This window comes from Anopheles gambiae, chromosome 2, assembly GCF_943734735.2.
Source record: "Anopheles gambiae chromosome 2, idAnoGambNW_F1_1, whole genome shotgun sequence".
NCBI lineage: Eukaryota > Metazoa > Arthropoda > Insecta > Diptera > Culicidae > Anopheles > Anopheles gambiae.
In genome coordinates this window covers 70,231,989-70,246,988 of record NC_064601.1, presented here as the reverse complement: position 1 = coordinate 70,246,988, position 15,000 = coordinate 70,231,989, and the positions used below count along the sequence as shown (strand labels likewise).

The following is a 15,000-nucleotide window of genomic DNA, read 5'->3' as shown; positions in this document are numbered from 1 at the left end:
ACGATTGCCTATTTTTAAACCGTTCGGCTGCAAACGATTCATTCCCTTGACGAATTTTTCAAAGTATTCGTCCAGCGAGAGTGGCTTGGACTCACCACAAAATATTGCCACCGTCATCATATCGGCCAAAATGGCGGGCGGCTCCTTTTAAATAACGGCCGGCCGTCGACAAAAAATCCAGCTCAAAACCACGTTCAGATGGTGGTTCATTACTGAAAAAGAAGAAGAAAAACATATACAGTTACAAATATTATACAATAACTTAATCCTTCAGTTATGTACACATGCGCTACGCGCTATGATACAGGTGCTGAGTAAGAAAACGGTCGCAAGCGAGCCATCGATGTTACTCCACGCGCGGAGTCAGGTTCCAACGGGAACTCCACTGGAAGCAGGTTCCCACGACCTGGTGTGGTGTCGTATGGTGGGACGGACCGAGGCAACATGATCATCATAAACGCGGACGACAACGTGACCGGCAAACCTGGCAGCACCGAAAACACCAGCCTAGCTAAATAGTACCGAATCCAGAAGTTAGCGTTAGTCTTAGTTTAGCAGTTCGCAAATAAAGATCCCCAGTAATATTTTTTAAAACTTACTCCGGGCTATCGTAAACATAATTGGCGCAGTCGGCTAGGCCCAATTCACGTTCAGTGATAAGTGTTCAAGTACAGTGCAGTGAAATAACGGAAATAAATCTGTGTATCGCCCGGACTTTGCTCCATCGCCCGATCCGTGGTTGACTCGTGACGATCGCGTGAATTTCATTATTTCATAAAGTGTAAGAACAAGTGCACGAACGGTTGGTTTCAACTATTTAGAATTGGAAGAGAACATTCGAACAAAAGCTAGCGGCAAGACTCCCCAGCCAGCGTTAGATTACTAATCAACGCAGGACAATCGCTGACCCAACCCGTGGACAACGAGTGACCAAAGAAGAAAAGGAAGGACAATCGCTGACCCAATCCATGGACAACGAGCGACCAAGGAAGAAAAGGAAGGACAATCGCTGACCCAATCCGTGGACAACGAGCGACCGAAGAAGAAGAGGAAGGACAAAGCAAAGGACAGGTAACGGAAAACTCTAATTTCCCGACACGTGGATAAAAAAGGTGAGTTACATCCTAAAGCATAAGTTCCCCCACTCTTATAATAAAAAGGCGGTAGGCAACAAACAATTTTTATCATTGAATGCCAAAATATACCCCTTTCCCAAAAGTTCGTTCTTTGAACTTCACTAAGGACAAGAAAATACCAGTGAAAATGGAACAAAATATACACGCATTGATTGAATCTATGCGCTTGTTAGAGGAACGCGTTAACACACTCCAAGCGGAAAACGATAGTTTACAACGCTTCCAACAACAACAACAGCCAACGACCTCGAGTCGCAGTGCTGACTATTTTCGTATCCCGGATCCAATTAGGGTCATTCCCGGATTCGACGGAAACAAAAAACAGTTAATCGGTTGGTTAACAACAGTTAAAAAAACACTAGACCTCTTCAGAAACAACGTGGCACCAGAAATATTCAGTGTCTACGAACAGACCGTAATTAATAAGATAGAGGGCAAAGCACGTGACACTATTTGTGTGAACGGAAACCCTACTACTTTTGATGAAGTCGCAGATATTTTGCAGAACGTTTATGGCGATCGAAACAACATCGCAACGTATCAAACACAACTGTGGAACCTAAAACAAAACGAATCTTTGAGCCTTCACTATAGAAAAACAAAAGAAATTTTGATCAATATGAAATCAGTAGCAAGACAGAATACGGTATACGCTTCACATTGGGAGGCAATTAACCTGTTTTTAGAACAAGAATGCCTCGCTGCGTTCAAAAATGGTCTGAGCAAAACATATTTTGGATATGCTCAAACCGCACAACCAGAAGACTTGGAATCAGCTTACGCCTTTCTATGCAGATTCCAAAACGCCGAAAGAACTAAATCAAACACCAATAATGGGTTCGAAAAACATCCTAGTGTCGATAAAAATGTAAAAAAGGTTAATAAATTTTCACAACCTAAACACCTTGAAAATAGACCATTCAATAACATGAAACCATCTTCAGATCGTACAAAAATTGTTCCCATGGACCTCGATCAATCCTTACGGTCCAATATGAGAAACAAAATTTTCACGCATACAGCCGAAGAAGATGACGGAAAAACAATATCAGAAGAATCCGATTCAGACGAAGAAACCGATAATGAAGAAGATGTAAATTTTCAAATTACTGCAAACTTAAACCCACCGAGTTAAACGCAATTAACGGACTACCCTTTTACACAACAAAATTAAATGGTTCAAACATCAAACTTTTAGTAGACAGCGGAGCGAACAAAAACTTTTTAAATCCAGAATTAGTTCCACTAACTCAAAGAGTGAAATGCGAAACAATCACCATAAAAAATAAAAATGGTAAGTTCAAATCACAAGAATGCACATTCATAACCATTCTAGATAAAAAATTAAAATTTTACCTTTTCAAATGTCATAATTATTTTGACGGAATACTCGGATACGAATCACTCTCCGATATGGAAACACTAATTGATACAAAAAATCATAAACTTATTCTACCCGATCGTACAATCGACTTAAAAATAAGAACATTAGAACCCCCTTCAATTAAATTAAATGCTAATAATTCTCAAATTATAAAGCTTCCTGTTTCTCAAACAAAAGGAAACATTTTTCTTCCAAAAGACATTCAAATAAAAGATGCAATAATTCCTTCAGGCGTTTACAAAGCAAAAAAGGATATGCTAAAGTTCTTGCCAGGAATTACGGCGACACATTAACATTTCATTGGACTAAACCAGCAAAAACATATGAATTAGACAAAATGATCGAAATAAATCACATGAGCACACACCCATATAATGATCATCCGCAAAATTACATAGCAAATCTCGAAAATTTAATTCGCACCGATCATTTAAACAAAGAAGAAAAACATAAACTTTTCGAAATTCTTAAACAAAATCTAGGCATCATCCATCAAGAAAAAGAAAAACTTTCATGCACCACCGCTATTAGACATCGAATAAAAACTAAAGACGATATACCCATTCACACAAAAACTTATAGATACCCCAATATTCATAAAGCAGAAGTGAATAGGCAAATCGAAGAAATGATTGCTGACGGTATTATCCAACATTCTATATCCCCATGGACATCCCCAATCTGGATAGCCCCTAAAAAATCAGATGCAAGTGGAAAGGAGAAATGGCGCATCGTGGTTGACTATAGAAAATTGAATGAAAAAACGATCGATGATCGATACCCAATTCCCAATATAGAAGAAATTTTGGACAAGTTAGGTAGAAGCATGTACTTCACTACACTTGATTTAAAATCCGGCTTTCATGAAATTGAAGTTGATAAAAAGGATATACCAAAAACAGCTTTTAGCATAGAAAAAGGGCACTTCGAGTTTATACGAATGCCCTTTGGCTTGAAAAACGCACCTGCTACTTTTCAACGAGCCATGAATAATATTTTAGGTGACCTTGTAGGAAGAAACTGTCTCGTATATCTAGATGATATTATTATTTTTGGTAAATCACTCCAACAACATTTGGACAATTTGAATAAAGTGTTGAAAAAATTAATTGAATCAAATTTAAAGGTTCAATTAGACAAATGTGAATTTTTAAGAAAAGAGTGTGAATTCTTAGGACACATCATAACTCAAGATGGCATCAAACCCAATCCAAACAAAATAGAAAAAATATTGCATTGGCCCATACCAAAAACAACAACCCACATTAAAGGCTTCTTAGGAATCCTTGGTTATTACAGAAAATTCATAAAAGATTTTTCAAAACTGACCAAACCTCTCACAAAATGTCTTAAGAAAGGTTCTAAAATAACACATAATGACGAATGTATTAATTGTTTCAACGATTGTAAACAAATGCTCACTACTGATCCAATTTTAAAATATCCTGATTTTAGCAGAAAATTTATTTTAGAAACAGACGCAAGTGACTTCGCCCTTGGCGCTGTACTTTCACAAAAATTCGAAGATGGTAAGGAACACCCAATCGCTTACGCTTCTAGAACGCTTAACGAAACAGAGTGCAACTATTCAGCTACCGAAAAAGAGCTACTCGCCATTGTTTGGGCAACCAAGCATTTCCGACCGTACATTTTCGGAACAGTTTTTGAAATAAGAACTGACCACAAACCTCTTGTTTGGCTAAGACAGAAAAATGATTTAAATAGAAGACTTCTTCATTGGAAACTTGCCTTGGAAGAATTCGAATTTGAAATTAAGTATAAAAAAGGTACTCTTAATGGAAATGCAGATGCACTATCCCGCATAACGGAAAACCCTGCTTTAACATCCAAATTAAATGCAAATACTGCCTCTAACAATACTGACACTATGACGCAACACTCAGCAGATACTAATGATGACGAATTCATCCCAGCAACTGAAAAACCACTAAATGAATTTAGAAATCAAATAATACTAGAAGAAAATAATAATGATTCTCGAGAAGCAATTACACTTTTCGGAAATTTTCATAGAATAACAATAAAAACACCCCTTTTTGGACCAGCTATGTTGATCAACATAATCAAAGAATATTCATCTCCCAAATGTGTTACTGGCATTTGTTGCAGCGAAAAAATCTTACAAAACTTACAAATTATCTACAAAAACTATTTCTCTCGCGCAAAATCGATCAAACTATTTTGGACAAAAACAATTTTAGAAGATGTAACTGATGAAATTGACCAAGATTTGATTATTGAACGACAACATAATGCAAACCATAGAGGAATTATTGAGACCAAACTACATATTGCTAGAAAATATTATTTTCCAAACATGAAAACTAAAATTACTAAATTTATTAACATTTGCAATATATGTCAAAAAGCTAAATATGAAAGACGCCCATATAAACAAAAATATCAAATTACTGCCACTCCTAAAAAACCTTTGGAAATCGTTCATATGGACATCTTTATAATTAGTGATAAACATTTTCTAACCCTTTGCGATAAGTTCTCAAGACTAACCATGGCGATTCGTTTACAATCAAGAAACGCTACGCGTATACTAAAAGCACTAACTCAATTCTTCGCTAACGTTGGAAGACCTTGTTTGCTTGTGATGGACCAAGAATGTTCGTTTAAATCCACCACAATCAAACAATTTCTTGAAGAAAATAATATAGAATCTCATTATACAAGTGTTGGTCAATCCTCTTCAAATGGAACAATTGAAATTGTCCATAGAACAATAAGAGAATTGCACAACATAATCTCACTACGAGATTCTACAAAAAATCTATCAACTACTTCAAAAATTAATTTGGCAGTCTCAATTTACAATGATTCTATACACTCTCAAACAAACATATCCCCTAAAGAACTATTTTTCGGCTTCAAAAACGAAGATCCTATCCCTGAGGACCTTCAAGAAAGAATTAAACAAAAAGAGGAACTTTATAGAGTGTGTGCCACAAAACAAAAAGAAAAAAAAATCCAAATACATAGAAAAATTAAACAAAACACGAGAAGAACCAGAACTATTCAAAGACAATGACACGATCTTCGAAAGGAAAAGAAATAATTTAAAACACGAAGAAAGGTATCGTGAAACGAAAGTTTTCGATAACCTAGTTACAAATATTTTAGACCGAAATGGAAGAAAAATTCATAAATCAAAATTGAAAAGAAAACGAAAAATCTAACATACCATTAAAGTTATTTCTCATCCTTACGGAAATCACAGCTGCATACTATAAAAAACTAAAAATGAAATTTGGAATGATTCATTTCCTCATAATAGTTTTAACAAATTCAAAATTTATAACAGCAACAATTTATAGCGACTAACCTTAACTATATTCAGAATTTAGCCAATAATATTAGCCTAACCAACCATCTTAAGGACACCTTAGACTATAAAATCCTATCAGCTTATAAAAAAAATGAGGAAATATAAGACCTAGAAAACAACAGAGAGGCATAATAAATGCAGGAAATCGCAGATCAGAAAACTCTTAGAACATTCAGAATTTAGAACATTCAGAAAACAATACCATATCCAACATTAACGCTCAAGTTAGAATTAATTCCGAAATAGAAAAATCAGTGAACAAAATTACACAAACTCTAAAAAAAAAAATAATCGAAAATCAAATGAATAATCAGATAAAAGATCAGATCAGATCAAATGAATAATCGTAAAAACTGAAATAGAACAAGTAAATCTTATCCTGAACATTGATAACATTGTACAACTGTAGAAGACATAGAAAAATAGACGGATGTAAAATTTGTAACCAAGCATAAAAACACCATTTTCAATGTTAACGAAGAGTGCACGATTTGCAACAACCCACAACCGCTAAACGACGAGTGTATCTCAAATATCATCAGAAATCATCCATCTAAATGTACCACCACCACGAGCTCCGAGCATACGATGATACGAGAAATGAAACCAGGAGTCATTCTAATCGATACCACCCTTGGAGTGCCAGTCATTGATTCATGTTCAAACAGCCAAATAATAGCAGTACCCACACTAATTGAAACCGGCAATTGCACCGTAAAAATCTTAAATAGCACATTTATTGCGCATATTGATGTGTTAGACCAAGAAGACTACTTCCTACCCTTAACTGGCAGCAAAACAGAAATAACTCTAAACAAGCCAAGTATACAAGATCTGCACACAATGCATATTAGTAACATACATCAACTCCATACAATAACACTCCGCTTACGCACGCATACAATTGCAGGAGGGATATTAATTGTTGTTCTAACAGTCTTTCTTATAACTGCATTTTGCATCTACAAACACAAAACCAAACATGCAGAGAAGAAAATGTCTACCGAAGCTATTCACAACATCATCCCACTGCAAACGTCGGTAAGTCGATCGAGGACGCTCGACGTTTAAGGAGGGAGGAGTTATGTACACATGCGCTACGCGCTATGATACAGGTGCTGAGTAAGAAAACGGTCGCAAGCGAGCCATCGATGTTACTCCACGCGCGGAGTCAGGTTCCAACGGGAACTCCACTGGAAGCAGGTTCCCACGACCAGGTGTGGTGTCGTATGTTCAGACGGACCGAGGCAACATGATCATCATAAACGTGGACGACAACGTGACCGGCAAACCTGGCAGCACCGAAAACACCAGCCTAGCTAAATAGTACCGAATCCAGAAGTTAGCTTTAGTCTTAGTTTAGCAGTTCGCAAATAAAGATCAGCAGTAATATTTTTTAAAACTTACTCCGGGCTATCGTAAACATAATTCTTCATTTTAACATGTCAATTTACTTACGGAAAATAGAATTGAAGGAATTTTTCGATGCCTTGGTACCAAAATTTGCCACCAGCTATCGACGATATTGCCTTCTCATCCTGTGATATGCCGGCCGGTAACTTCAGTAGCGTACGCGCATCGCTCGGCAAATTGTTATGAGGCGGGAACTGCCGCAAGTGACGCAACAGCAACGTGACACTCCGTTGGGTTTGATTCGTCTAAAAGGCCCCATTCCGAAGACCACCCTCCTTCGAAACTGCACGACTGTGCTCACCGTCGTCGAGCACATCAGTTTTGTCAGCGCTGCTGTATGCCAACATCGTCTCCCCGCCACTCTCACAAAAAACTTATAAGCATAGCTCCATTACTAAACCAAAGCATACAACATACCCATCGGTTCCAATTGATCGGTCCAGTGGCGTGTTAAACGGTGGGCGGACTGGGCGGCCGCCAGGGCCCCCGGCGATCTAGCGGTCCCCGTCAATGTGGATGTTTGACTTCGTCTCAATTCACATTAAATGTTCTAAGAAATCTGCTAATACTTTTACCAAAGTCGCAAGTGAAGAACGCTGTGGCACGCGCGCACAGCTCAAATAAAAACAATTTTATCATCGTTGGCGCAAAGCATTGGGCAGAGCGAGAAACCGCCATTTTTTTTGGTATGGATGTCCAGTGCACGAAACACCCAAACCACGCAGAGACACTTGATGCATCGAATGCACAGAACACTGCGCTTACTACCACCGAAACCCCGATACACAACCACAAACGCACTATAGTATAGCCTAACCGATCGACTAAATTATCCACTCCGTTATCGACTTTTATTTCCAATTAGATTTGGTTTAAATTGGAAAGAATTGGTTTAAAATTAACAGTCGTTTAAAATTAACCAGAGTCGTTAAAAATTGCTAAAATTTGGCATCGCGAACGCATTGAGTTCATTTGTTAATTTTAACGACTGGTCCTATGCTGTCGTTAAACAAACGACTGTCAAGAGCGTATGCGATACAAATTAACAGTCGTTTAATTATACTGCTCGAATTTTTTCCCCGTGTTTGCCTATATGCGATATCGAGCAGTCGTTAACTATTTTGACGATCGTTTATTTTAACAGGAATGAACAACAAATGAACTCGGTTGAACCAAAATGAACTTTAAACAACTGTTAAAATGTGTTCATTTATTCGCGATGCCGGCTAGTGTTGGGAGATTCAGGATTCGGGAGATTTTAAGATTCATTCCCTAGAAAGATTCGATTCGGATCGGATCCTGTTTATAGCATTTGAATCCCTAAAAGATTCATTTGCGATTGGGATTTGATTGCGATTCGATTGGGATTTGTTTGGGATTCGATTGGGATTCTGATTGGGATACGGATTGCGATTCGATTGGGATTGGGTTTGCGAGTTGATTGGGATGGCATTCTGATTGGGATTGAGATTCCATTGTGATTCTGATTGCGATTGCGATTTTAATTCTGATCGCGATTGCGATTGGGATTGCGATTGAAATTAGAGCGCGTTTCTAAGGGACCTGTACTCATTATGACATAAGTACGGCAAATTTAAATAATTAACAGTAAAACAGAATTACCTCGTATTCCAGCTTTAACTAAATCCACCCCCCACCCGCTACAAACTAGAATAAAACGCTTTACCACATCGGGATTGGGATTGGGATTCAAAGATTCGAATCCCATCCCAGAATTGGGATTCGAAGATAAAAATCTCTTTTGAGATAATCCAACACTACACTATACACACTGACAAAAATTTGAAGGCCCCTAAACACAATTCCAATACACCTGTACGTAGCCAGTAAAATTACGAAGAAAAAATGACAGAAATCCCGCTACGCAATTGATAGCGATTTGCAAGGGCACACAAGGGCTCCCCGTCAAACATTGCGAGGGTTGCGAATGATATCATCTGCTCGAAATATTATGGTATTTAAAATTATCTTTGATTTTTATTCATGAATTATTTTTTTGCGGTAGTATTTGTCAAAAAGATCACTATTTAAATTTTTGTGGATTTTTTTAAAATAACATAACAAAATTCAGGTTCACAAACAAGTTCACAGCCCCAGAGTCCTCGCATTAAAGAGCTTGCGAGCCTTGCTGATTTTTTCACCCCTAGTTTTAGCAGTTATAGCACCCCAAGAGCAGGTTTAACAGTGAAAATTGTAGCATATTAAACACAAGAATTTTGACATTTAATTTGCAAGAATCTACAAAAATTAAATAGTGAACTTTTCGACAACTAACAATACAAAAACAAAACTAGTGAACAAAAAACAGATTATTTTAACGTACCATAAGATTTCGATCAGATTATACTACTCGCAAGCCTCGCAATGTTTGACGGGACCAAGCAAGCAACGGTGCTCTAGTGGAAAGAGGTTTCATTCGAGAAACGATTCCATCGATATCGATGTGTAGGCTTTTGAATTTGGCTTTGATGAAACGTGCCTGTGCTTGGCTGGGGGCCCCTCTACATGTTTTTCAATTATCTACCACAAGTTGTGTGACACCAACATGTTCACACGGGGTCCTAGTGAACTACGATTCCCAACGAAGAATAGGGAAACATTCAGCAAATTAATAAAAAAAAACGAATGTGACAAATTTGAAACGATGTTTTATTCACACAACACCTAATAGTCATTATTTGGACATCACAACAAGGTAAAACGCGTTGCTGGTGCATATGCCCGGTGCATGTGCACTGAAACTAATAGGGTAACATTGCTGCGAACTACCAAAGCCGTGTTAGTGACCAAAGAGACACAACGGTCACTATAATATTTTCTTCAGAGCCCCGAGCTGCACATGTAAAGGATGCTTTGATATCTTCAAAAAAAAAGAGGAAATGGTCCGGACTTGGTCTTACTATCCGCCGCGGAACACTTACACATTGAAACCCACATTTGTCCACATTGTTACCTATAAATGAAGCACGCTGCGCCACCAACATATCAACCCCCGCCCACCCAGTTGTTTTATTTAGGTATTTTCCAAAGGCTGTTCAACTGTTCAAAATGTACCCAGATTTTTAACCCATGTTAGAGCGTTTCTACATACACCGAGAATGCAGCTGAGAAAATAACTGACAGCATGCTTTGACAGCGACTGACAGTATTTTCGGTGAGAGAATTCTCCTCGGCACGCAAAGAACGATGGTGCTGAGAGAATTTGACATGTTAAGATTGTGTCATTTGACAATCGAGTGTTTACTTTTTACAGCTCCTTCATTTCAGTTGAAGCGTGCGTATACCGACTGTATGGTTGATATTGATTTTGATAATTGCAATTGTTTGTTTTTTTCCAGTTCCAAAATCGATTCCACGCAACACTTTAAACGTAAATAACAAGAGCAATGGAGCAGAAACAGAGTAAAATAATGGTTTGTATAGTGAAAATGCCAACAAAAATGATAAAGCTGGTATTGATGCTAGCAGGCAGGAAGACGCTATAGGCTGTTGTCTAATATAGAAATATAATTGGTATCCAAACATCATTCCTTACAAAGCGAACAATATCATTGGTGCTATGTGATATTTTATAATAACTTGGATTGATGGTATATTAGTTTTATACTACAACCGTAGCCGTTTACACTATTTATAATTCTCTTTTAGTAACAACAAAATATCAAAGGTCATCAATATCGATTTATGCAATCTCATAACAAACAAGAGTAAAAATTGGCAATACTTATTCGTTTTATTTTTATTTTCAGTCTGTAAAAATGACGGAAGACGCCACTCTTTTATTCATAGTTGAGGTCGAGCAATATCTTTCCATATGGAATCCAAAGTCGAAGTATTACAAAAATAAAGACATTCAGCATGGTGCAAAATTTCGTCGCCATTTGACATTCCTGTTGATAAAATGAAATCGAAATGGATTTCTTTGAGAGGTTCATTTCGACATTACAACGGCTTAGTAACACAAAGCCGCATAACTGGCTCGGGTGCTGCGGATGTGTTAGAGCCCACGTGGCCTTATTTTAATGCCATGAAATTCGTTCTGGGCACCGTAGATGGTGGTAGTCGTCTAACTTCTGTAAGTGTTTACCTATTTTTTTACAATTTATTTATTTATTTATTTATATATCGACATACTAATTCATTCCACGACTTAACCTGCAGTCGGATGCGAGTTAATCAGAATCGAAAGCGATTCCATGGGTTTAGCGAGTTTGGGTTGAATTATAGAGTAAGTGCTTGAAAACATTAGCGACTCCGACCCGTTGGTGCCGTAATTTCTGGTAGGGTCGGGCCAAGGTAGTTTCAGTCCAACCTCGGGTGCAGCAATTCCAATCTGGGTTTTGAAACTACCTTGATCCGATCTGACCCGAACTCGCTGCACCAATGGATCGGATTCGTTTATGCTTTCAAGTATGTACTGAACATGCTTGCACGTAACTGGTATATCCAAAGAACTCCAAGTCATTTACCGATGGCTTCGACCCGGTAGGTGCAGGTCGACCCGTACATTGCTAGCGTCTCATTTGTTGCACAAAATAATCTCTAAGTTGGTCTCTAACTGCTGTCATGCCTTCAGTTGTTTGTGGTGGAATTCTGTTTAGCGGTACTGTTGACCATTGGTCATTGTCTGCGGGTGTTTGTGACATATACGAAGTATGCGCTCTAGCTCTTAAAAAATTATGGAGGTATACCGTGGCCAACACAACTCTATTGGCAACTTCAGGTTGCAACAACATTGTATTGCGTACTACTCTGAACCTTCCACTCCATATTCCAAACGTGGATTCCACTACTTGCCGATTTTGAGACAGTATTGTGTTGAACATTCGGTCAGCTGAACCATTGGGTGAATTGCGAGTGTTATAAGGCCTCATACAATAGGGTTTTAATGCAAACGCTTTATCTCCTAATAGCATGTACGGAGTTTTTATAGCATGATTGGGCGATAACAAGCGCGGTTCGGGAATGTTCAGTTCATTTATTTCTAATTTGTTGTATATTGACGATTGACGAAGTACACCTCCGTCTGATATACGGCCTTTACAGCCGACGTCGACGAATAAAAAGTTATAGTTTGCATCAACTATAGCCAACATAACGATGCTGTGAAATTTCTTGTAATTAAAATAATCTGATTCGGAGTTCTATGGAGCCTGGATGGCTATATGAGTCCCATCGATGGCACCAATCGCATTTACAAAGCCCCATTTTTCTTCAAACCCTTTTGATATGTTGAGCCATTCTTCAGTTGTTGAGGGAAGCTGTAAGTATAAGAGAAAACTAATATGTATTTTACATGTTCTTTTTAGCTTGTCGAGCCACGGGAAGAAGTGTCAACTATGAACGACGGTAGTAATTTTATACAATTAGATGAAAACGCTTGGGAGGTGGAATACTTAGAAGATTCTTTTATGTCTCCACAAATTGAAATGTCACAATCGACACCAGTAACCAGCTCAACTAAACGCCGAACATCACGAAAGAGGAAGAACGTGGACGATATTTGTGACGAAACAATGAATAATTTTTTAAAGTCTGTAACCAAAATCAATGAAAGAGTTGCTGAGCTATCGCAATCTGAAGACAGTGTTTACGTGGCGGGATTCCACGATAAACTGAAACAATTATCTCCTAGCACGAAACAAAAACTAAAATTAGAATTTGATACTCGACTGCTAGAGGAATTAAAAAAAAAATACAATAAAGATAATTCAGGCTGAAATTTTCAGTAATACAGGGGTTCTCGTAGTTGTGGGACACTTTTATTTCATTCTTATTTGTAGTGTACTTTATATGACAAGAATTGGACTCTATGGCTGTCACGTGGCATCGATAAAACAGAGAGAACATGCAATGCGGTTATGTTGGCCCCCGCAAAAATGTATAGCTAAAGAAAGAAATTAAAGAATTAAAGAAAATGAGGTACATGAATTAACTAAGCTTTAATGTATTGTAACTATTTTTATCTGTAAAAGCTCTGTAATGGGATGGGATCCAAAGCCCCATTGAGGGATAATACAGGCTCTCCCATCCAACTCCTATTCCGACACGTCCTCGTCTTGCAGAGTGGTAACATGTGTCACCACATATCCAAGCTTGGGTACACGGGCTTGACCCAACCCCTTGGGCGGATGGTGGCACATGGCGAACCAGGAGGGGGGTGGGTATCCCGGGAAACTGGGTGCCTGAACGTCGGGGGGGGCAACCCGACGCTAAACAAAACGGTCACGTGGGCGCGGGGCCAGTCACCCAGTCCCATGAATCAACGACTACGGAAAGCCACAGAAATTTTCGAAATGGACATCCCGATACCGACCATACGCAATGCCCCCGGACTACTCTGAGCTGAGTTGCGCGCAAGGATGCTGGCTGCCAACCGGTCATCCTACAGCCTGAAAAATCAGTTCACCTCCAAGAACCTGTCGCGATGGACGACGCTGGGACTATATAGTACCTATATAGTACCACTACTCACATACGCCTCTGAGACATGGGCACTGTAAAAATCTGACGAAGCCCTCTTAGCCGCGTTCGAGTGGAAGATGCTCAGAAGGATACTTGGCCCCGTATGTCTAGAAGGACAATGGAGGAGCAGCTATAATGACGAGCTATACGAGATGTACGGCGACCTCACTGTCGTACAGCGTATTAAGCTCGCCAGGCTCCGGTGGGCTGGACATGTTGTACGCATGGAAACGGACGACCCAGCCCGTAAAGTCTTTTTAGGCCGTCCACAAGGACAGAGGAGGCGTGGTAGGCCCAAATTGAGGTGGCAAGATGGTGTGGAGGCATCCGCCATTAAGGCCGGGATAACGGACAGGCAGACGAAGGCGAGAAACCGTGAGCGGTTTCGGACACTCCTGAGGCAGGCCAAGACCGCAAAGCGGTTGTAGCGCCGAATAAGTAAATAAGTATAGCTGGCAACACGCTTAATCCGTGCGAATAAAATTGACAGCTGTTCAAATGTTGGGGACATTTGTAGCGATTGACAGGTTGGTAAAAAATGTTTTTCCGGAGAAAGTTATAGACAAAATGCTTTTTAATATTAATATAAAACATCGTTTGAAATCGTAAAATCAAACTTAAATAATATTAATACATGCTTTATATTCATTCATTTGTTTATATTCCGAAAGTATTTGTTTATATTCCGAAAGTAATCAGCGGCTGTTTACTTCACGTAACCTGTTATGTTCCTTTCTGTTGTTTGATGCGAACCTTTCTGCCACATTGATTTTTTTTTGAAGAATTTTGATGATCAATTGAAACCTGGCTGACTAGCAAATTTTAGTCGAATGAGTGAATTGATAACAAGGCAATTACTTCTTGTAAGGATTCATTAAACAAATTATTTCGTATTCATTGTTTTAAACATGACATAACATTTACAGTAGAACGTCGATTATCCGGGCAGTTCGGGACCGAACAGATGCGGGTTAATCGATTTCCACGGATAATGGTCCAAGAAATGTCAAATTCATACAAATTTTTTAAAATTCACTGGTTTTACTAGAAATTCACATCAAAATACAGTGGAGCGCCGGTTATCCGGGTACCTGTTATCCGGCTGTCCGTTTATCCGTGCTGTTGAGATATGACAAGTCCATACAAAGGTGACATTGCATTATGAGGAGAATATTTGAAAAAGCGGATTAAAAGAGCACATTGTCATAACAAAACACACGTTA

At 38.7% G+C, this 15,000-nt stretch overlaps 1 long non-coding RNA gene across 1 annotated transcript; it reads left to right on the top strand.

Moving 5' to 3' along the window:
- Positions 1-10,391: 10,391 nt before the first annotated feature.
- Positions 10,392-13,060, top strand: LOC133391480 (uncharacterized). The gene is made up of 3 exons (XR_009764978.1): positions 10,392-10,725; positions 11,062-11,387; positions 12,622-13,060. It is a non-coding gene; the product is annotated as an uncharacterized LOC133391480 (long non-coding RNA).
- The last annotated feature ends 1,940 nt before the right edge of the window (positions 13,061-15,000 follow it).